Source organism: Somniosus microcephalus, chromosome 3 (assembly GCF_052327205.1).
Source record: "Somniosus microcephalus isolate GS21.2 chromosome 3, FLI_Smic_1.0, whole genome shotgun sequence".
Lineage (NCBI taxonomy): Eukaryota > Metazoa > Chordata > Chondrichthyes > Squaliformes > Somniosidae > Somniosus > Somniosus microcephalus.
In genome coordinates, this window is record NC_140989.1 from 31,957,102 (window position 1) to 31,980,360 (window position 23,259).

The window sequence follows — 23,259 nt, forward strand, 5'->3', positions numbered from 1 at the left end:
AAGGTCGTGCCTACCTTTTTGAGTGTAATCGGGCCAAAGACATTCAATTTACTTCGCAGCCTTGTGCAGCCAGATAAGCCAGGAACGAAAACATATAAGCAACTAGTGGAAATTCTTGGAGCACATTTTTCACCAAAACCTCTGGTTATTGCTGAGAGATTTAGATTTCACAAACGGAATCAAGAGGAGGGGGAATCAGTGACGATGTTTATTGCTGCTTTAAAAAGGTTGTCAGAACACTGCGAGTTCAAGGAGGTGCTGAAGGACACCATTAGAGACAGACTTGTGTGTGGTCTGCAAAATGCAGCCACACAGAAGCGCCTTCTTACTGAAGACAACCTTACTCTTGAAAAGGCCATTGAAGTTAGTGTCTCCATGGAGATGGCGGAAAAGGAGGCTCACCAGTTGAGTTCAACAGGGAGAGTTCACAAGGCGTCGTCTGAGCCTAAAGGTGCGCGGAACGGCACATGTTACCGTTGTGGGAAAACGGGCCATCACGCTAATGACTGCTGGTGTACGGAGCTGGAATGCCGAAATTGTGGCAAAAAGGGTCACATTGAACGCGCCTGTAGAGGTAAAAAAAGACAGAGCTGGGAAGCATGGAAGCAAAATGTCTGTATTTGGACAAGAGAGGAAAAAGAGTGTTCATTCAGTGCAGTATGATGGAACAAGCAAAACAGAGGGGAGCGACACCTCTGAGGAGGAAGAGGTGCACATACTGACGGTTGCAGGTGATTCAAATGGCTACTGGGTGTCACCACTGGTGGAGGGACAATCAGTGCGGATGGAGGTGGACACAGGCGCGGCTGTGTCCCTTGTTTCAGACACTGTCTACAACAAAATGCTAAAGCATCTTACCCTTCAGCCAACAAACATTGTGCTAAAGATGTATACCGGCGAACCTGTGGCCATGAGAGGCGTCATTGAGGCGACAGTTAAATTGAACGGACAGACTGCAAAACTGTCACTATATGTGGTAAAGGGAAATTACCCATCGCTACTGGGACGTGCGTGGCTAGAGAAAATCACGCTGGACTGGCCTGCAGTCCGCATGATGTCAAAAGTGGAGTCAGGTCTGACTGCAGTGTTAAACAAACATGCAGAACTCTTCAATGGTGAACTTGGGAGCATGAAAAAGATCAGCGTGAGACTGGACATTAAACCTAACAGCAAGCCGAAGTTTCACAAAGCCCGACCTGTACCCTATGCAATTAGGCCAAAAGTTGAGGCTAACTTGGAGGCCTTAGTCGAGAATGGAGTCCTGGAGCCTGTGAGCGTGAGCAAATGGGCCACACCCATTGTTCCTGTCCTGAAAAAGGATGGATCTGTTCGAATCTGCGGGGATTTTAAAGTGACTATTAACCTGGTGCTGTCTGCGGAACAGTACCCTCTTCCCCTCATTGATCTTTTTACGGGCCTGGCCGGAGGGCAAAAGTTCAGCAAAATAGACTTATGCCAGGCTTATCTACAAATGCATGTCGATGACAAATCAAAGGAGCTGCTGACAATTGTGACACACAAGGGGCTATACAGGTACTGCCGCCTTCCTTTGGAATTACGTCGGCCCCTGCTCTATTCCAAAGGGCAATGGATCAGATTTTGAGTGGACTGCCAGGAGTCCAGTGCTACCTGGATGACATCCTTGTCACTGGGACAAATGAGGAGGATCATCTTCTGAACTTGGATGCGACACTACAACGACTGAAAGAGTACGGACTCAGAGTTCGTAAAGACAAATGTGAATTCTTTCAGTCTTCAGTTGAGTACCTGGGGCATGTGATTGACGCTACTGCCCTGCATAAGGCGCCGTCAAAGGTCAAGGCGATCGTGGAGGCCCCAGCACCCCAGAATGTGAGCCAGTTACGTTCATTTCTGGGGCTACTTAACTACTATGGGAAGTTTATTCCAGACTTAGCAGCATTGCTGAAGCTGTTACTGTAGTGTATGTGCCTTTAAGTCAGAACTACTTTTACAGCTCCTGTATACTGTAGTACCAGCAGTGACCACACCGGTATGCAAGCTTTGCGCATGCCTTTGTACCCCCAGTCTAGAGACTACCCTCCTCCAGTAAAGACCTGTTATTTGTTAATGTACAGCATCCGTGTGCTTACTTAATAAGAGCATATCCACTGAACCACGGATCCAACAGTGGCAACGAGTGTCGATTCGAATCTACCTGCAACAAAAAAATAAATTAAAAAATAGTCGAGGCCAGGAACACGGGCGTCGACCACGAGCAGCCGCCCAGCAGTCAGGCAGAGATCCAACTTCGCAGGGGAGGCTGTGGAGAGCTGGGCTTGGTTCCCCAGCCACAACGAGCAGTAAGAGACCGATGACAGGTCCAGCGCAGACCCTTCCCGAGCAGCGGCGGCTGGAGCCGACCGACGGCGGAGAGAGAGCCGAGCAGCGTCAATGGGGTAAGACAGAGGGTGAAGAGCGCAGGGCGCAGCTGGGGGTTGAACACCGAGCGGCGTCGAGGAAAATAAAACAAACCGGAGAGAGAGAGGGTAAGAAACAGTCGGGTTCTAGACTGAGCGGCGTCGAAAAATATAAAAAGAACGCGCAGAGCACAGCCAGTGCTCACGGGCTGAACAGGGTCCGTGGGGCGAAGGGGAGACGCCATTGAGCCGTGAAGAAGGAAGAGCACGGGAGGTGCCATTGAGCCGCGGAGAAGAAGGAAGAGCGCGGGAGACGCCATTTTTAGAAGCCACAGTGGAGAAGAAGGGTGAGCGCGGGAAGGAAGGAAAACGCGGGAGACGCCATTTTGTGCCAGCGGAGAAGAAGGGGAAGCGCGGGAGGCGCCATTTGTGATAGTTAACGCACACCCAAGTATGCCGAAGAGTGGCAGTATCTCTACGTTCGACAATGAAGTCGAAGATTGGGCGACATATGTGGAATGTATTGAGGTGTACTGCAGGGCGAATGAAGTGCCAGATGCTAATAAAGCACTGGTTCTGTTAAATTCCATGGGTGCAAAAACTTATGGGTTACTGCGAAATCTAATAACCCCAGAGAAGCCGGTAAACAAGAATTTTGAAAGCATAGTAGAAATCCTACAGGACCACTTAAACCCCACACCGCTGCTGATAGCAGAACGATTTAAGTTCCATAAAAGGAACCAACACAAAGACGAAAGCAATGCTGAGTACCTAACGGAACTGCGCAAGCTATCGAAACACTACCAGTTTGGAGCGGGACTAGCAGACACGTTAAGGGACAAGTTTGTGTGTGGGCTACAAAGTGAAGGAACCCAGAAACGGCTTCTATCAGAAAAGGACCTTACGCTGGACAAAGCTTTCAGTATGGCAGTATCACACGAAGCAGCCGCAAGGGGCGCTGCAGAGATACAATGGAGACCGCAAGAATATGGCACCAATGAAATGTCCTATGGAACAGGGAAGTGCTATCGCTGCGGCAGAACAACACATGACCAGAAAGATTGTTGGTTCAAGGACCAAGTGTGCAGACAGTGTGGGAAAGCAGGACACATAGCAAGAGTCTGCAGGTCTGGGAAGAAAACCAACAGTAAGAAATCTCCACAGGAGAAGTACAAAAAGGTACACCAGGTGAGGGACAGTGGTTCAGACGAACAGAAAAGTGACACAGACTCCGGAAGCAAGGAGCTGGCTTGTCTGAAACTACATAAGGTAACCGAAATGGAGGATCACCAGACTATCTGGGTTACACTCAAGATAGACGGAGTCCAAGTGGAAATGGAATTGGACACAGGGTCAGCTCTAACAGTCATAAATCAAAGAGACTACAAGCGGCTATTTTCACACATACCCTTGAAAGCTACAGAAATTGTCTTGAAGACGTATATGGGGCAAAAAGTCTACCCCAAAGGAAAAATAAGGGTGAAAGTGACATATAAAGGCCAGGAAATACCTAAAATGGATATATATGTATTGCCAAATGGAGGACCACCACTGCTAGGACGTGAATGGATCTGGAAGATACAATTAGATTGGCATTCCATACAGGCACTGAAGGTTGAGGCCAAAAAGGATGACGACGTCACACCTGGACGACTGTCAAAAATGCTAACTGATGCAAAAGTGTTCCAGAAGGGACTAGGAACACTAAAAGGAATGACAGCAACGATTAAAATAGAGGAAAATGCAAGCCCAAAGTTTCTGAAGGCCGGACCAGTGCCTTATGCGATCAGACCAGCTGTTGAAGCAGAGCTGGAAGGGTTGGAACATTCAGGAGTACTGTCCAAAGTGGACTGGAGCGAGTGGGCTACACCCATCGTTCCTGTAATGAAGAGGTCGTTGAGTAATACGCCTGGGGAACCAAAGAAGGTCCGCATCGGTGGGGATTTTAAGGTGACAGTGAACCCAGTCCTTCACACGGTGCAATATCCGCTTCCACGAATTGAGGATATTTTCGCCTCGCTATCTGGAGGTAAACGCTTTACCAAAATTGATCTAGCCCAGGCGTACTTGCAAATGGAGGTAGAAGAAGCTTCGAAACATTACCTTACGATCAACACTCATAAAGGTTTCTATCAATACAACCGGCTGGTGTTTGGAGTAGCCTCGGCTCCGGCTATCTGGCAAAGGGCGATGGATCAGGTCCTGCAAGGGATTCCAGGGACCCAGTGTTATTTGGACGACATCTTGGTCACGGGCGAAAATGACGGTGATCACCTCGCCAACTTGGAGAAGGTGCTCACCAGATTAAAAGGAGTATGGGCTACGAGCTAATCGCCACAAGTGCGAGTTTTTCCAGAAACAGATCTCGTATTGTGGCCACGTCATCGATGAAGAGGGGTTACATAAGTCCCCTGACAAGATTGAGGCAGTAGTCAAGGCTCCAGCATCGGAAAATGTGTCACAACTGAGGTCGTTCCTCGGGCTGGTAAACTACTACCACAAGTTCTTACCAAATTTGTCTACGGTATTACACCCGCTGAACACCCTACTGCAAACAGGGGTACCATGGAAGTGGGATGACGAACGTAGACGAGCTTTTCAGAAGTGTAAAGAATTGATCACATCAAAAGAGGTGTTGGCCCATTTCAACCCAGCACTACCAATTCATTTGGCATGTGATGCATCATCCTACGGTATTGGAGCGGTGCTGTCGCACAAATTCCCAGACGGGTTGGAGAGGCCAGTAGCCTTTGCGTCTCGGTCACTAACCTCAGTCAAGCGCAACTACACCCAGATTGACAGGGAGGCCCTCAGCCTAGTATGGGGAGTAAAAAAATTCAACCACTATCTGCATGGGCAGAAGTTCACTTTGCTGACTGACCACCAACCACTTGTCTTCATCTTTAATCCTAAGAAGGGCGTTCCAGTGATGACTGCACAGCGGTTACAAAGATGATCCCTGTTCCTAGGGGCGAATCAATATGAAATAGAATATAAAGGCATGAAACAGCATGGGAACGCTGATGGGCTATCGCGCCTGCCACTGCCTACTGTGGAGGAAGCACCAGCAGTGGACCCTATCGAGATATTTTATTCATCAATAATTGAACGATTGCCAGTAACAAACGCGGATATAGAGAAGGAGACCCACAATGATCCGACGTTGTCACGGGTATATGAATTGACGGTGAGGGGATGGCCAACACATGGCGACTCACTGTTGCCAGCATTCTCATCCAGAAGAGAACAGCTGTCAGTATGCCAGGGGACAGTGATGTGTGGATCCAGAGTGGTGATTCCACCCAAGTTAAGGGAGAGAGTGCTAAATGAGCTACATGAAGGTCATCTGGGGGGAGTGAAAATGAAAAGCCTTGCTAGGGCTTATGTGTGGTGGCCAGGAATCGATCAACAAATCGAAGACCTAACTAAGAGCTGCTTAGGATGCCAGAAGGTCCAAAATGCATCACCACATGCCCCTCTACACCCATGGGAGTGGCCCTCCTCTCCATGGCAACGGGTGCATATTGATTTCGCTGGTTCATTCATGGACTCAATGTTCTTAATAGCAGTGGATGCTCATTCAAAGTGGCCTGAGGTGATAAAAATGTCTTCAACCACTACAGAGAAAACGATTGCAGTCCTACGGACCATATTTGCCAGAAACGGTTTGCCAGAGCAGATTTGCTCTGATAATGGACCACAGTTTGTGTCCGACGAGTTCCAAAAATTCATGAAAAGGAATGGGGTAAGGCATTACACATCCGCCCCGTATCATCCAGCCACAAATGGATTGGCTGAGAGGTTCGTACAAACCTTTAAGAAGGCGATAAAGGCCATGTGCGACGATGAAATTCCACTACAGCATAAGATGGACAATTTCTTATTAGCCTACCGAAACGCGACACATGCAGTTACCAACCAGACCCCGGCCATGATGTTCTTTAACCGAAGGTTGAGATCTCGTCTGGACTTGCTCAGACCAAATGTGCGAAGAAATGTTGAGGACAAACAATTCCAGCACATCAATGAGAAGCCGACAAGGAGCTTCAATGTAGGGCAACCAGTCTTGGCCCGTGACTATCGAACAGAGAAGTGGCAACCCGGAACGATATGTACAAGGCAGGGGCCATTAATGTACACAGTGGATGTCGGGGAGAACATTGTGAGACGCCACGTCGATCAGATCTTAGCGTCACAGGAACGCGTCAACCCCATGTCTCGAGTACCTGGGGATGAACCCGACATACCGGTAGCATCTACTTCAGACCCAGTAGCAGTGGAACCCGATGAACTACCCAAGGAAAAGGGGTCAGAATCGCCTCTGCACCAAGAACAAGAACCTCTGGAAAGGCGCTATCCCGAAAGGGTCAGGAAGCCGCCCCAAAGACTGAATCTATAAATGGACTTTTGTTGTTTAATGTACATGTTGAAATGTTAATTGTTATTTGAATATTAGGGGTATTACTAATCTAAAAGGGGAGGAATTGTAGTGTATGTGCCTTTAAGTCAGAACTACTTTTACAGCTCCTGTATACGGCAGTGACCACACCGGTATATAAGCTTTGCGCATGCCTTTGTACCCCCAGTCTAGAGACTACCCTCCTCCAGTAAAGACCTGTTATTTGTTAATGTACAGCATCGGTGTGCTTAAGAGCATATCCACTGAACCACAGATCCAACAGTTACATCAGTTGCTATGTCAAGGCAAAACATGGAAATGGACTGAACTGTGCAACGAAGCTTTCGTCCAGGCAAAGAAAGCATTGCTGAAATCGGAGGTCCTGACACACTTCGACCCAAAGCTACCCGTGCAGCTAGCATGTGATGCATCACCATATGGTGTGGGAGCAGTCATATCCCACATCATGCCTTCGGGTGAAGAGAAACCTATCGCCTTCGCATCACGCACCTTGAACAAGGCCGAGAGTAACTATGCGCAGATCGAGTGCGAGGCTTTGGGAATCGTTTTTGGAATTCGAAAATTTCATCAATACCTGTTTGGGAGAAGGTTCACACTCCTGACGGACCACCGTCCATTGACTTCAATCTTCGGGCCCCACACCGGAATTCCGTCTCTCGCTGCAAGCAGGATGCAAAGGTGGACTTTACTATTGTCAGGACACACATACGACATCAAATATCGCAAATCAGACTTGCACGGCAACGCAGACGGTCTCTCGAGGCTACCCTTGCCTGTTACTCCCCCAGAGCCTCGTCAGATAGACATCTTCTACTTTGGACAAGTGGAGGGAGCACCTGTCACTGCAGTTCAGGTGCGAAGGCACACCCGCAACGATCCAGTCCTGTCTGAGTTAATGGACGATGTCATTCGAGGGAGAGCTATAGGAGATTCTCCTAGTTTGAAACCTTACGTTTCAAAAAGAAATGAGCTCTCCGTCCAGGCAGGTTGTCTTCTTTGGGGACGCCGTGTCATCATTCCGCCACCTCTGAGGGAACCTATACTGCAACAACTTCATACAGGCCACAGTGGGATGGTTCGGATGAAGGAAATGGCAAGAAGCTACTTCTGGTGGCCAGGTCTCGATGGGAATATTGAGGAGAAAGCCAAAAAATGTTCCCCATGTCAAAGGGTCCAGAATGTTCCACAGCTGGCAACCCTACACCCCTGGGATTGGCCTGCAGAAGTGTGGCAGCGAGTAGATGTGGACTTCGCCGGTCCTTTCGAAGAGAAGATGTTTATGGTGGTTGTGGACGCTCGTAGCAAGTGGCCAGAGGTCGCTGTGATGAGGTCTACCACGGCAGAGAAAACAATTGAGAAACTTGGTGAGATGTTCAGCCGTTATGGCTCACTGGAACAACTCGTAAGTGACAACGGTCCACAATTTGTATCACAGGAGTTTGCAACCTTCCTGCATGTGAATGGTGTCCAACACATCAGGTCTGCGCCCTATCATCCCTCTACTAACAGCCAGGCAGAAAGGTTTGTGCAAACGTTGAAGCACGCCTTGAAGGCATCGCAAGGTCAGGGCTCAATCCACCAACGTCTGAACAGCTTCCTGTTGTCCTACAGGAACGAGCCGCATGCCACAACCAAAACTTCCCCCGCTTCGCTCATGATGAAGAGGCAGTTGCGGACAAGTTTTGACTTACTCAAACCTCCAAGGGCAGAACAGGTTGTCCATTGTCAACAACAAGCTCAAGTTGAAAGAGAGAAAAGAGCCAAGGAGAGATGGTTTCATCCGGGAGAGCACGTCCTAGCTCGAAATTACAACACTGGACCGAAATGGGTTCCTGCTATGGTGATCGCGCAGACGGGCCCTGTGTCTTACACGGTTGAGACTGCTGAGGACGTCGTCTGGAGAAGACACACAGATCAACTGTTGCTAGGAGCAGAGACAGCCACAGAGGCTCCAACGGCTGGTTGGCCTGAACTGTTTCCGGATGATACCGCAAACCAGCATCCTTTGCCACAGTGCTCTTCTCCATCACAGGAAGTCAAAGAGACTGTTCCACCTGTGCAAACTCCTGACTTTTGACGACACAGGCACCTTCTCCATCCAGGCCTGTGTCAATGCCTACTGCTGTGGAAGCCAGCGATGACCGCCGGAATCCTGTCAGAGAGCGGCGGCCTCCAAGACGCTTGGATCTGTAGGCTTAGTGACTTACCCACAAGACTGGGGCAGAATAAACCCCAGGGTAAAGTTAGGGTTTGAGGCAGTCTACCTCTACCCTATGTTCGTTGAGTGCATTGAAAGTAACTTACCTGTTGAGGAATAATGTGGACCTTCCATTTAAGAGGGGAGGAAATGTTATGTATTGTGTGTTCTATTGTGTGTTCTCCTCCCACCTGTGGTGGCGCTGTCACAGGAGATAAATGGTTGGGTGTTCTCTGTTAAGTTTAGCTCTCTTTGTTCAGAACTTGCCAGAACTTCCTTTCCTTCTGTAAAGTCTGTGGGTTGTTTAGTTAATTAATACACAGACTACCAGAGTAACTTAAAACAGGACTTTACTATTCGAAGGTCAGGGCGAATCTGCCCAATAAATCCTGACACAACACTTATATACTGGTGTGGTCACCGTCGGTATTACAGTATACAGAAGCCAAACAAAGTAGTGCCACACCTAAAATAGTTCTCTTAAAGGTGAACGGTTACATACAATAGTTCTCTTAAAGGTAGACGGGTACATACACTACACCTTCCAATAAAGCACTTCATGTTTGAATCTCTGAGTTCTGAGTCCTAAATTGTGTCTAGGTAGAAAGGTACCGACAACATTTTCTGTTCCGTTTGAGGAGATGCTTTGCCATCTCGTGGCCTTCAGCCCGTCTTCTCTTGGGTTGGTAACAGAATGCTGGACAGGATTCAATAAAACAGAAGCTGCATTTAGACACACAAAAGCAGGATATTACTCATCACGGTCAAGTCATATTCCATACTGGAAGGACAGTACTGGAGACACCATACTGGATACAATCTAAATACCATTCATAAATCATACAGTTTCAGCAGGCCTCTTTCCTACAGGTTAAAGGACATACATTTATATGGCACCTTACACCTTACACGTCCTCGGGATGTCCCAAAGCGCTTTACAGCCAATTAAATACTTTTTGAAGTGTAGTCACTGTCGTAACGTAGGGGAGCACCGCAGCCAATTTGCATACAGCAAGCTCCAGCAGCAACGAGATAAATGACCAGACCATGTTTTCTCCATCCCAGTTGCTTTTGAAATTACAACATTGATTTTTCTTCCCTCTTTGAAGCAGTCAACTCCTTGCTAGAGTGCGATTCCAGACACTGGTTGCCTTCCCGCAATACGGCCAAAAGGACATTAATCTAAACCTGGACAATAGCTGAGCTATTTAACTGTGAAAGTCACAACAGTGTAATTCTGCTCCCACCTGATGGCCATGTGTGAGCATTTCCAGCAGGTGTCACTGAACTGCAATCAGCCACAAGAGCCATGACTAATTATTCCCCCTCTCTAATCCAGGGATGCTGAACTGCAAGACCCTTACTGCTGTCCTAGGTGTAATCACTCACTCAGCACATAGAATCAAAACTCCAGCTTCCCTTGTTGCACGGCTCAAGATACAAAATGGAGCATCAAGGATTGGCCGAAAATAATTTTTAAATGGGGCTCTTTGGCGTCCAAGTTCCTATAAATGTGAGCCTGTTTTCTGTGTTGGTTCACCTGAACTTAGATACATAGAAGATAGGAGCAGGAGTAGGCCATTCGGCCCCTTGAGCCTGCTCCGCCATTCAATGAGATCATGGCTGATCATCCAAATTCAGTACCCTGTCCCTGCCTTCTCCCCCTATCCCTTGATCCCTTTAGCCTTAAGAAATATATCCAACTCCTTCTTGAATATATTTAATGAATTGGCCTCCACTGCCTGCTGTGGTAGAGAATTCCACAGGTTCACCACTCTCTGGGTGAAGAAATTCCTCCTCATCTCTGTCCTAAATGGCTTACCCCTTATCCTCAGACTGTGACCCCTGGTTCTGGACTCCCCGACCATCGGGAACATCCTTCCTGCATCCAGTCTGTCCAGTCCTGTTAAAAATGTATAAGTTTCAATGAGATCCCCTCTCATTCTTCTAAACTCCAGCGAGTACAAGCCCAATCGACCCAATCTCTCCTCATACGTCATTCCTGCCATCCCAGGTATCAGCCTGGTGAATCTTCGCTGCACTCCCTCCATGGCAAGAACATCCTTCCTCAGATAAGGCGACCAAAACTGCACACAATATTAGTCCATTATAACAAAAGAAAATGCTGGAAAAACTCAGCATGCCAGGCAGCATCCATGGAGAGAGAAACAAAGTTAACGTTTCAGGTCGAAGACCTTTCGTCAGAACTGGAGCAGAGCAGAACTTCTTCAAGGTGGGCATTCCTAGAAGAGAGGTGGCAGTGAACCAAACACTAATACAATAGCAAAATACTGCGGATGTTGGAAATCCGAAATAACAACAGAAAACGCTGGAAAAACTCAGCAGGCCAGGCAGCATCCGTGGAGAGTAGTCCATTCTTCACCATCAAAAGCTGAGATTCATGATGAGATTCTTTTCATCTTCGCACGACGATTCTGGCACCAGATCTGAGTTCGGTCTTCCTCTAGAAACAGTTTCCGAGCGAGTTCTTCAACATCAATTAATCAATCAATCAATCCCTGGGTAACAATTCAGCTGAAATTCTTCTAATACCTCAATCTGGCTCCTGCTGAAAGCCTCTAAAGCAACAGTGGTTTGATCGAGAAGAGAAGCGCTCCTCACTCCGCCTGTCTGACTCAGTGCAGCACTTGTCACGGACCCTCCCCTTTCCTTCTTTCACTGAATCAGCTGCAGTAGATGGACTGCGGGATCTCAGAGGGGAGCGTGGTCACGAGTACCCTGGAAGACGTAGAGAAGATGCTTCCACTTGCAGGTGAGACCAGAACTGGGGGCCATAAATATAATGTAGTCACCAACAAATCCAATCGGGAATTCAGGAGAAACTTCTTTATCCAGCGAGTGGTTAGAATGTGGAACTTGCTACCACAAGGAATGGTTGAGGTGACGAGCATAGATGCATTTAAGTGGAGGAGAAGCATCCGGGAAGGCGCCGAACGCCTTGAGTCTCTTCGTCGGGAGCAAGCGGAAGCCAAGCGCAGGCAGTGCAAGGAGCGCACGTCAACCCAAGCACCCCACCCACCCGCCCCTTCAACCACCGTCTGCCCCACCTGTGACAGAGACTGTAGGTCCCGCATTGGACTCATCAGTCACCTGAGAACTCATATTTAATGTGGAAGCAAGTCATTCTCGGTTCCGAGGGACTGCCTAAGAACATGATTTAAGGGGAAGCTAGATAAACACACCTAAGGGCAGTGGGGAATTATAATTTGAACCATCTTCTCACTCCTCTCCAGCCCCAGAGTACTTTCAATAGTAAGGTTGCCACCTCTGGTTGGACATATTCCTGGAGGTATCATCACATGACCCTCCTACCTCCAACCATACAGCCCCCCAGGCTCTTGCCGAGTCAGCCAACAACTATGCTAACCGCGCACTGCCTTCCCACAGCCAATTGGCAAGTGAACGGACTCTCCTTCACCCGACTGCATGCTTCTTGACTGTTAGTCAATATTTTTACCGCTAATAAATGAAAGTGTTAAAAAAAAAGGGGAAAAAACAATGTTTTTAATGCCCCAATAATTTTTCGCGAGGGTTCAGGAGATTAATCTTCAGTTCCTGGAGATTCCAGGACAACCCTGGAGGGGTGGCGGCCCTATTCAATAGTGAGTGAACAGTTTGAAGCTTTTGGAAATTAAGAGTGGGCTTTCATAGCATCAGCAGAGGGAAAAGCACGAGTCAATATCCTCCCTCCACCTTCAATCCAAATTCAGCAAGGCAATTAAAACCAAACAACTTTACAGGATCTATATGAGCGTGGGATTATGGTCACCCTTTTGTCCAGCAGTCTTGGCACACGAGCCACAGAAAGGTGGAGCAGCTTAAAAAAAAACAACAAAATTCTGCATTGCCTCCTGGCTGTAATAAGAGATAATGTTTAGGACAATATCCTGAATTATACTCAAATTTCTCCCATGCAACTGTGCTATTGGGTGCCAGTCAAGTTCATTGCATCGTGGTGATTTCAAGAGTCAGCCAAATGTAGCACGGGCGCCAATAGCATTAAGGATGAATTTTCAGGCGCCCTGCCCGGCAAAAACAGGGCTGTCGTACCCCCCAAAATGGTGGGCAACGACCTAGCGCCCCCGTGCCGCAATCGCAGTAACTTAGCAGACGGTGATCGAGCCTGCAACCAAAATGAAGGGGAATCTGAACCAATAGAGAACAAAACATACACTGAACTATCAAGTGTGACAGTACCATGGAGCGCGGCACTTACAGAATACTGAATCAGCAAAGTTCAGATATTTTTCCTTTGCATCACATATCCAGGATCATCTGGGAGACATAACGAAGACTGCCCTGTTATTTCACAGATTTAAGAAATGGCCTCTTGGATTAGAAAGACATCCTCGTGATGAAAGCCAAGGAGCTGCAGCATACAGAGCTGAGACACCTGCCAATGACTATTGCAACCATGATGTGGAATCCTTCTGCAAACCGTCAAAAGCTAAATCACAAAAAGGAAGCGGTGGCAGATTTCACCAAGGACCACAGAAGTTTACAGCACAGGAGGCCGTTCGGCTCAGTGTGTCTGTACCAGCTCTGCTCGATCAACCTAAAACAGATCCCACTGCTCCGCCAGCCTCCCTTAGTCCCATCCTTCAAATATTACCCACTTTTTCCTTAAAAGATGGAATGGTCTCTGCATCAGCCGCTCTGTGGCAAAGCATTCTGTGCTCCAATAGCCCTCTGCATGAGGATGGCTGCTGCCATCCTGGGACCCCTCACCCCCCAAACCTCTGATTGCAACCTCCCACTCCCCCGACCTACCTATCCTCGGCCAGAGCGGCATCGGAGTGCCCATTTGCCGCCCGCAACTCACTGTAAATATGATCATCTTCCATGTAATGTGATTCTACCTAGTTCTACCTAACCCCATCACCTCAAACACACTATCTACTTGCATGATGAACATGCCTTTAATGATCTTAAATAGCTGAATCAGACTACCTCTAAATTTCCATCTTTCCAGTGAATAGAAACCCAAGTCATCAAGCCTATCTTCATTGATCAGTAACTCAGGCTAGGGACCATCTTTGTCCTTCTCTGCATCTTCTCTAGAATTGCAGTGTCCTTCCTAAGAGGGAGAAACAATTTCAAAGTGATCACTCCTCATCATTGACTCCCCAATCAGAGGAAAACGTCTTTCCCTAATCTCTATCAAAACCCTTCATAATTTTAAAAAGCTCTATTAATCTCCTCAGCCTCTACTCCAGTGGAAATAGGCTATACCTCAAGCGTCGCCTAATTACAGTTTCCCATCCTGGCGAATCTATACTGTACATTATGGATTTAATGTCCTTTTATAATAGGTTGCCCAAAACTACATATAGTACTCTAAATATAGCCTAAACAATGTTTTGTACAAATTTAATACTTCTTTACGCCTCTATTTTAAAACCCAAAATGCTGTTGGGCCCCTTTTATGGCTATCTACCTGCACTCACTTTCAGGGACTTGTGTACCTGAACCCCTGGGTTTCCCTTTACATCCATACCCTTCACTGTCTTTCCATTGAGCATAACATGCCCATTCCTTGTTTTTGCTCCCAAAGTGCATTACTGCACACTTACCCACATTGCACCTACTGTCTACCCATTCTGCGAACCGGTTTGTCATCCCGAAGATTTTTGCAGCCTTCCTTGCTGTTCATCAAATCCCCGACTTTTGGGCTCTTGGGTAATTCTAGATGGTGCTTATGGTCAAATCCAAATTATTATATACAGGGAACAAAAGTGGACCCCAGCAGTGACCCAACTCTTACCCTAACCTTTTGTTTCGGTCCATCAATCAACCTATAAAAGGAAAAAAAATACAGGGCTATGGGAAAGAACAGGGGAGTGGGATTAATTGGACAGCTCTACCAAAGAGCCGGCACAGTCATGATGGGCTGAATGGCTTCCTTCTGTGCTGCATCAGTCTATGATTCTATGCTGTTACAATTCCTCTTGTATAATATGCCTGAATTTTCCTACATTGTGCAAATGTGCTGTCCCTGGATACACTGAGAATCAATCCATGATAGCCCACACACACTATTTTAACTCCCTCTGCCCGGTGGAAACGGGGCGGTTGTTAAGTCTGTGTGTTCTAGTTATTGTTAATAAGAATCACTGCACACAGACCACAAGAGTAAATTCAACAGGTCTTTACTAGTCGGAGGTCAGGCTGAACTGCCCAATAAATCATTACACAGCACTTATATACCGGTGTGGTCACCACCGGTATTACAGTATACAGCAGCCAAGATAAAGTAGTGCATCTCTTAAAATAGTTCTCTTAAAGGTGGAACGGTTACATACACCACAATCTTCCCTTTTTAGCTTAACAGTATATATTCCCCATTAAACATAACATAATAACATATATACACAACTTCATGTAAAAACAGTTCACAGATTCAGTCTCTGAGGAGGATCCGAGACGGATAACGCCTTTCAGGGGTCTCTGGTTCTCATTGCTGGGGTGACTCATCTAGTTGATCCCCTATGGATAGGACATCATCATCAGGTATATTCACTTCTGAGGTAGATGCTTCAGGTTCACGAACTTCCTCCACGGTTGTCTCTGTCGTAACCATGGGCTCGACCCTTGTTCTCGATCCCACCAGTTGGTCAGCACGACGTCGCATTACATTTTCACCAACATCTACCGTGTACATCAGGGGTCCTTGTCTGGCCCGAATTGTTCCAGATTGCCATTTCTCATTTTTATAGTCCCTGGCTAACACCGGTTGTCCTATTTCAAAACTCCGAGTGGGCTTGTTATTGATATGCTGGAACTGTTTGTTTTCGACTTCCCTCCGCACATTTGGTTTTAACAAGTCCAACCTGGACCGCAACCTCCTGTTATAGAACATCATAGCAGGACTTTGGTTTGTTGTTGCATGGGTGGCGTTTCGATATGCCAGTAGGAAATTGTCCACCTTGTGTTGCAGTGGAATCTGATCTTCGCTCATGGCCTTTATTGCCTTTTTGAACGTCTGTACAAACCTCTCGGCCAGCCCATTCGTAGCTGGATGATATGGGGCAGAGGTATAATGTTTCACCCCATTCTTCTTCAGGAATTTCTGGAATTCCTCTGACACGAACTGTGGTCCGTTGTCTGAACATATTTGCTCTGGCAATCCATTTCTTGCAAATATCGTTCTTAGCACCGCGATCGTCTTCTCCGAGGTAGTGGTAGTCATTTTAATCACTTCTGGCCATTTAGAATGTGCGTCCACCGCAATTAAAAACATGGAATCCATGAATGGACCAGCAAAGTCAATATGTACACGTTGCCATGGGGTTGAAGGCCATTCCCATGGATGCAGCGGTGCAATTGGAGGTGCATTTTGGACTTTTTGGCACCCTGAGCAGCTTTTCGTCAGATCCTCTATCTGTTGGTCGATACCCGGCCACCACACATAAGCCCTAGCAAGGCTTTTCATCTTGACTCCCCCCAGATGACCTTCATGTAGTTCTTTTAGAACTCTCTCTCTTAACTTAGGAGGGATAATCACCCTTGTTCCATACATCAATGTTCCCTGACAGATGGAGTGGTAGGACCCTAGGAAGTACAGAGGGTCAGAGGGACCTTGGTGTACATGTACATAGATCCCTGAAGGCAGCGGAACAGGTAGATAAGGTGGTTAAAAAGGCATATGGGATACTTGCCTTCATTAGCCGAGGCATAGAATATAAGAGCAGGGAGGTTATGATGGAACTGTACAAAACGCTGGTGAGGCCACAGCTGGAGTACTGTGTGCAGTTCTGGTCGCCTCACTATAGGAAGGATGTGATTGCTTTGGAGAGGGTGCAGAGAAGATTCACCAGGATGTTACCTGGGATGGAGCGCCTCAGCTATGAAGAGAGGCTGGACAGGCTGGGGTTGTTTTCCTTGGAGCAAAGAAGGCTGAGGGGGGACCTGATTGAGGTGTACAAAATGATGAGGGGCATAGATAGGGTAGACAAAGAGGAACTTTTCCCCTTAGTAGGGGGGTCAATAACAAGGGGGCATAGATTCAGGGTAAGGGGCAGGAGATTTAGAGGGGATTTGAGGAGGAACTTTTTCACCCAGAGGGTGGTTGGAATGTGGAACTCAATGCCTGAAAGGGTGGTAGAGGCAGGAACCCTCACAACATTCAAGAAGCATTTGGATGAGCACTTGAAATGCCATTGCATACAAGGCCATGGACCAAATGCTGGAAAATGGGATTAGACTGGACAGGGATGGATGGGCGGCGCAGACACGATGGGCCGAAGGGCCTCTTTCTGTGCTGTAAAACTCTATGACTCTATGACTCTATGACTCATCTTGCTGAGAATGCCGGTAACAGTGGATCACCATGGGCTGGCCATCCCTTTACTGTCAATTCGTAGACCCGGGACAGTGTCGGGTCATTCCTAGTCTCCCTTTCAATATTTGCATTGGTGACAGGTAAACAATCGATGATGGTCGAGTGAAATAACTCCACCGGGTCAACCGTCGGTGCCTCCTCCTCAGTAGGTAGTGGCAGGCGCGACAGCCCATCAGCATTACCATGCTGCTTTGTACCTTTGAATTCTATCTGATATTGATGTGCCCCTAGGAAAAGGGACCATCTCTGGAGCCTCTGTGCTGTCATCACCGAAACACCCTTCTTAGGGTTAAAAATGGATACCAACGGCTGGTGGTCTGTCAGCAGTGTAAACTTCTGGCCCTGCAGGTAATGATTAAACTTCTTTACTCCCCACACAAGGCTGAGAGCCTCCCTATCTATCTGAGCATAGTTGCGCTCAGCGGAGGTCAATGATCTGGATGCAAATGCGACTGGCCGTTCCAAGCCATTTGGCAACTTGTGTGAGAGTACTGCTCCAATACCATAAGGAGAAGCATTACAAGCTAAACGAATAGGTAGCGTTGGGTTGAAGTGAGCCAACACTTCCTCTGAGGGATCAATGCCTTGCTTTTGCGAAAGACCTTCTTACAGTCCTCGCTCCACTTCCATGGTACTTCTTTCTGCAAAAGAGCGTTCAGCGGGTGCAGCACCGTGGATAGATTTGGCAGAAACTTATGGTAATAGTTAATCAACCCTAGGAATGACCTCAACTGGGATACATTTTCCAGAGCGGGAGCCTTCACAACAGCTTCGATCTTGTCAGGTGACTTGTGCAGCCCCTCCTGGTCAATGACATGACCACAGTACGAGATCCGTTTCTGAAAGGACTCACATTTCTGGCGATTAACTCGAAGTCCATATTCCTTCACTCTGGTGAGCACCAGTTTCAAATTTGCAAAGTGTTCCTCATCGTCATCTCCTGTAATCAGGATATCGTCCAAGTAATATTGAGTGCTTGGAATTCCCTGTAATACCTGCTCCATGGCCCTCTGCCAAATTGCTGGAGCCGAAGCCACTCCAAAAACCAGTCTATTATATCGATACAAGCCTCTGTGCATGTTGATTGTGAGATACTGGCGCGACTCTTCCTCAACTTCCATCTGTAAGTACGCTTGCGCCAGGTCTATCTTGGTGAAGTGTTTCCCGCCAGACAATGAAGCAAAGATATCCTCAATCCGCGGAAGCGGATATTGCACCGTGTGAAGCACCGGATTAACCGTGATCTTGAAGTCTCCACAGATGCGGACCTTCCCCGGTTCCCCTGGCTTGTTACTCGATGAACGCTTCATGACGGGAACAATGGGCGTGGCCCACTCACTCCAGTCCACCTTAGACAGTACTCCTGAACGTTCTAGCCCTTCCAGCTCAGCTTCCACAGCAGATCGTATCACATAAGGTCTGGCTTTGAAAAATTTTGGGTTTGCATGTTCTGCAATCTTGATTTTTGCCGTAATTCCTCTCAGTGTTCCCAGTCCCTGTTGGAACACCTCTTTAACCTCATCCAATATTCTGGACAATCGTTCAGGTTTGACATCTTTTTTTTTCCGGAATCTACCGTTATTGCTTTTAGGGAGTGCCAGTCAATATTTATTTTCCTGATACACTCCCATCCCAGAAGTGGTGGACCTCCCTCAGGTAGTACATATAAGTCCATTCCTTGGTGTTCTTTGCCCTTGTGTACCACCTTGACTTTTATCTTTCCGATGGGGTATACTCTTTGCCCCGTGTATGTCTGCAATACTATCTCCGTATCCCGTAGGGGAATATGTGTGAATAACCTTTTGTAATCTTGCTTATTCATGACCGTCAACGCCGATCCAGTGTCCAATTCCACCTTCACTTGGACTCCTGCTATCTGAAGTGTGACCCAGATAGTTTGTAGGTCAGTTTCCTTACTCACATTGTGAATTCTCAGACTACCCAGTTCCTTGCTGTTGGAGTCTGAATCCGAATTCTGTTCATCCGAACTCTTCTCAGCCACCTTATGTACCTTTCTGCACTTTTCCTGCGGTGACTTTTTGTTGCTGGTCTTCTTTCCTGACCGGCATACTTTAGCTATGTGACCAAGCTTGCCACATTTTCTACATTCCTGATTTTTAAACCAGCATTGGTTCTGATCGTGTGTTGTCTTTCCACAACGATAACATTTCGCTGTACCCAAAGCCATTTGATCTACGCTGAGTACTGCTGCCTTCAGCTGCATTTCCGCAGTGCCTCTCGCTGCAGCTTCGTGCGACGCTGCAATAGTGACAGCCTTATCAAGTGTAAGATCATTCTCTTCAAGCAGCCGCTTTTGTGTTCCTTCTTTCGACAATCCACACACGAATTTGTCTCTCAGTGCCTCTGTCAGTCTTTCCCCAAACTGACAGTATTTCGCTAGCTTACGCAGTTCAATTAAATACTCCGCGTTGCTTTCCTCTTTCAGTTGCGTTCTCGCATAAAATTTAAATCGTTCCGCTAACATCAGCGGTGTGGGGTTCAAATGATTTCTCAGGACAGCAACAATATTAGCGAAAGCCTGATCCGCCGGTTTAGCTGGTGATAGAAGATGCTTCAATAGCCCGTATGTCTTCGCACCCATTGAGTTTAGTAAGGTTATTGCTTTATCTTCATCTGATATTTTATTTGCCTTACAATAAATCTCTATGCGTTCTACATACGTGGCCCAATCTTCAACATTGGGATCGAAATCGTTGATGTTACCACGCTTAGGCATCCTCGCAATCTTCTTGAGAAACAAAAAGAATTTTTTTTTTCTTTTCAAAATGGCGGTTTCCCGCGCTTGTCTTCTTCCCCTGCCTACGAAAATGGCGGCTTCCCGCGTTTGCCTTTCTCCCCCGCTGCCTGTAATGGCGATTGCCATATTGCTGCGTTCGCCCTCCCCAGCGGTTCTCAAATTGTGCCTCCCAGCCCCTCTTGCAGTCCGGTCCCTTCCCCCGGCTGCGGCTGAGTTCTCCGCGTTTAAATTTTTTTTTTTATCCCACACCTCGCGGCCTCGGTAGCTGCCCGGCCTTTTTCCCCGGTCGCGGTCGAGCTCTCTCTCGACGCTGTTGCGTCTCCCAGCCCGCTTGCAGCCCGGTCTTTTACACCGGCTGCGTTTGCATTCACCGCGGCTCCCGTGCCTTACGCTGCCCCAGTCTCAGCGCCTCTGGCCCCGACTTCTGTCCGGCTCTTTTCCCCGGCCGTGGTCGAGTTCTCCGCCCTTATATCCTCCGTTTTTCCCTCCCCTACTTCACAGCCAACGTGGCCGACTTGCTGCTCGTCGCTGATCGGCTTACCCACCACCGTGATAGTAGGGATGATCACTGCCTGTTGCTGATGGAAGGCTTCGTGTCAGGATTCTTCCTTGCGCTTCAGACCCGAGTCTTTTCTCAGCAGGATGATGAAGGCGGATGCCTCTTCTCGACGCCCGTTAAACTGCCTTGGATATATCTCTGCCGCAGGGTAAGATCGTCATCGTCGCCACTGTTAAGTCTGTGTGTTCTAGTTATTGTTAATAAGAATCACTGCACACAGACCACAAGAGTAAATTCAACAGGTCTTTACTAGTCGGAGGTCAGGCTGAACTGCCCAATAAATCATTACACAGCACTTATATACCGGTGTGGTCACCACCGGTATTACAGTATACAGCAGCCAAGATAAAGTAGTGCCTCTCTTAAAATAGTTCTCTTAAAGGTGGAACGGTTACATACACCACAGCGGTAACAGAGTTAAAATGGAGGCGGTCGACATACCGCCCCGTTCGCGCTCCATCGCCATTTTTCCGACGGCATCTGCCGACGGCAGAAACGCCCGCCTGAATCAGGCAGGAGCCTCATTAATCTGTGCAAATCGGGGTCCTATTGGATACAGAGGACTCCAGCAGCATTTTAACTGCCTACTGGCTGGACACATCGCTCAGTAAAACTGCAGAAGAGGCTCGAAAATGTGTTGGAATTAATTTTCTGGGGCCTGGAGGAGCAGGAGCACCTGTCCAGTCATAATGAAATTAAGTGGGCTGCTGCAATCCTGGGACACCCCCCCACCCCCACTCGCAACCTCCCACTCCCCCGACCTACCTAATCTCAGCCAGAGCTGCATCGGAGTGCCCATTTGTTGCCCGCAACTCACTGCAAATATGACCACGAAGTCTGTCCCTCTTGCCGGCGCTGTTCGGCACGCTCCGTCGATCGGCAGCCTGATAGTTAAAATCTACCCCACTGTTTTGATGTAGCCCTCAAGCCTAACAATGAATTGTTCAAGGGCCAAGATATAGCTGGGGTGCAAGATCCAATATTGAGTGCCATAGCAGAAAGTTTTGAAGCCCAACCTATCAATGTTGTTTGGTCAGGACTACGTGGATATGTTGTGCATCTTGGCAAAGTAATTAGGCAGCTTTGAGCACGGTTCCAGTTTTGGTCCCGTCACCCTCTCCCTCTTAGTAAGGACACTGCAATTCTGGAGAAGATGCAGAGGACAAGGATGGTCCCTAACCCGAGTTATTGATTTATGAAGATAGGCTTGATGACTTGGGTTTCTGTTCACTGGAAAGATGGAAATTTAGAGGTAGTCTGATTCAACTATTTAAGATTATTAAAGGCATGTTCATCATGCAAGTAGTGTGTTTGAGGTGATGGGGTTAGGTAGAACTAGGTATCACACATACAAATTGAGGAAGCAGTGGATGAAGTTGTTTTACTTTATTCAGTAGATGAAATGAACATGTGGAACAGGATTCCAGAGGAAGCTCTGATACCTTATAATCCTTCATGAAAATGTTAGATGGATTTCAGGAAAATAAAATGATCACGTTACATGGAAGGCGAGAATAAATTATTCTGGAATATAACTACTGGTTTTGGGATCTCCTGGGGCTTTTCTGATTGTCCACGCGAGATCAGAGGGGAATTTTTAACTGGACTCCAGGATTGGCTACAGGTTACAGTTTTGTTTGTCCCTCCCAGGAGATGTAGAGAAGGGGGTTTGGCTGTTGCTCGCCCTCATTTCACCCACCTGCGTGTTTGGGCCGGCTGACCTTTTCCCAGCCTGGATTCATAAACATGAAAGTTGCTGCACAGTGGAAATGGCCAATTTATGCACAGATGTCGCAAGGTTGTTTGAGATAGGAAAGAAAAGCAGAAGAGGATTTGCAAAATTTACAGTTCAACAATTGGGAGGCACCATGTATTGAGAAGGACTAGAATCCCTAAGCCAGTGTGTGTGAATCTGAAAGTTGATCTATAAAGAATCAACTGGAATTGTTTCAGGCCCTTCAATGGTCTTCTTTGGCTCAGACTAGAGCTTACAATAGTTTTAAAAAATATTGGTAATGTTGAAGCTACACGATCCAGTTTGTTTACCTGTAGCATGTACGAGAGTGATACAGCGGAGGTACAAGTCTCTTTTTTTATATTTTCCCAGTCTTTAGTTGCACAAATAAGCAAGTACTTCAATAATTATAAGCAACAGATGTGTGAAATTAGAGGTACAAAAGTAATTTGGAAAGGGGACGAGCGGAGCTCTTCCCCTTTTATATTAAAACTAGCTGGAGTGCCCGGCGGTGCCGAGGCTTTTTCGAGGGCATGTTGTTGTTGGAAGAGAGAGAGAGAGAGAGCGCGACTGGGGGGGGGGGGGGGAAAGAGAGAGAGAGAGAGCGACTGGGGGGAAGAGAGGGAGGGAGAGGGAAGAGGGGAGGGGGGAAGAGAGGGAGGGGGGAAGAGAGGGAGGGGGGAAGAAACCGGACAGCCCAGACTAAAGATGGCGCTGTTCGGGCCCACATTGAAGTTCCGCCATGATCAAAGATAGCGTCACGAGGAAATTGTCGTGCCGCCAGGATCAAATATGGCGCGGTGGTGTCACTGCATTGAACTGCTGCCAGGATGAAAGATGGCCAGGCCCA